This window comes from Triticum dicoccoides, chromosome 5A (assembly GCF_002162155.2).
Source record: "Triticum dicoccoides isolate Atlit2015 ecotype Zavitan chromosome 5A, WEW_v2.0, whole genome shotgun sequence".
NCBI classification, from domain to species: domain Eukaryota; kingdom Viridiplantae; phylum Streptophyta; class Magnoliopsida; order Poales; family Poaceae; genus Triticum; species Triticum dicoccoides.
The window spans coordinates 457,071,151-457,073,083 of NC_041388.1; positions in this window are offsets into that span (position 1 = coordinate 457,071,151).

A 1,933-nucleotide genomic window follows, 5' to 3' on the forward strand; every position below is an offset into this window, starting at 1 on the left:
GGTGAGGCCCTGGGCCTCTCCCCTTCTCTGCCTCCCGTCTCGCTCGCGGTCACCGCACGGTAGACGCCCCCACACGCGCGCCCGCGGTGAGCACGCTCTCACCGTGCCCCGCACGCCCTTTGCGCCGAGCCCCCCTCGTGCCCGAGTCATCCTCGCCGTGCGCTGCCTCCCTGCACCGATCACGACGGCCGTCGCGCCTCGCCCGTCCGCCCGTGCTCGCCTTCCCGTGCACACTCACCGACGCCCCGTCCTGAGGCTCCGCGCGCGCCGTGCTCGCCCACCGGCCGCCCGCGTCGTCCGGGCTGGCCGTGCCCGTGGCCGGCGCCTCCCCCTATCGATCTGGGCATTGCCCAATCGGGCCGGGTGCCTGCGCCCGTAGCCACCGCTAGGCCCCCCCGGGCCACTGACTAGGGGGCCCCGTCCCAGAACGGTTTAAAAAAAAGAAAGAAAAGAAAAGAAAAGGAATTAGGAAAATATATATATATATATATATATATATATAAAGAATATATTAAATAAATAAATAAATAATAACTAAAATAATTAAAGTATTAATTAATTAAGTAATTAATTAAGTTAATTAATCTTGATTAGATTAACCTAATCACTAATTAAACTAATTAATCTGTTTTAGTTAATCATAGAGAATGACAGGTGGGTCCCACTGGACCCACACGTCAGGTTGACCAGGTCAATGGTCAACATTGACTGCTGACATCACCCTGATGTCATGCTGACGTCAGCATTTACTATTCTGGATAATGTTGGATTAAATAATTTATTAAATTCTAGAAATTAATAAAATCTTTAGAAAATCATATCTTTTAATCCGTAACTCGGATTAAAATATTTTCAACATGAAAGTTGTTCAGAACGACGGGACGAATTCGGATACGCAGTCCGTTCGTCCGCCACGCATCCCTAACATATCAAACTCGCAACTTTCCCCCTCCGGCTCCTCTGCCTGAAAACACGAAACACCGGGGATATTTTCCCGGATGTTTCCCCCTTCACCGGTATCGCCCATCCCTACGTTAGGTCACCCCTAGCACAACGTATTGCCGCGTCTTGCTTTGTGTTACATTTGATTGCTCCGTTATTTGTTGTGTTCCCCCTCTGTTACTCCTTTTCGGTAGGCTCCGAGACCAATGCTGATGCCCCTGTGGTCGACTATGTCACCGACGACCCCTCTCTCTTGCCAGAGCAACCAGGCAAGCCCCCCCCTTGATCACCAGATATCGCCTATTCTACTCTATACTGCTTGCATTAGAGTAGTGTAGCATGTTACTGCTTTCTGTTATACCTATTCTGATGCATAGCCTGGCCTTGTTACTACTGTTGTTACCTTTACCTGTAATCCTATATGCTTAGTATAGGATGCTAGTATTTTCATCTGTGGCCCTACATTCTTGTCCGTCTGCCGTGCTATACTATCGAGTCGTGATCACTCGGGAGGTCATCACGGGTATATACTATATACTTTATACATGATACATGTGGAGACTAAAGTCGGGTTGGCTGGTGGAGCACCCGCGAGTGGATCTTTGTGGCGGAGCGACAGGGCAGGTTGAGACCGCCTAGGAGAGAGGTGGGCCTGGCCCTGTTCGGCGTTCGCGGATACTTAACACGCTTAACGAGATCTTGGTATTTGATCTGAGTTGGCTACGAGCCTATACGCACTAACCAACTACGTGGGAAAGATATGGGCACTCGGCGTCGTGGTATCAGTCGAAGCACTTCAGACGTCAGCGATGGAGCGGCGCGCGCCGAATTGGACTGGAACGCCACTAGGCTAGGTCTGCTTTCGGCCGCCCACGCAACGTGCAGGTGTGCTCAGGGCGATGGGCCCAGACCCCTGCGCACTTAGGTTTAGACCGGCGTGCTGGCCTCTCGTTTGTGCCTAGGTGGGGCTGCGACGTGTTGATCTTCCGCT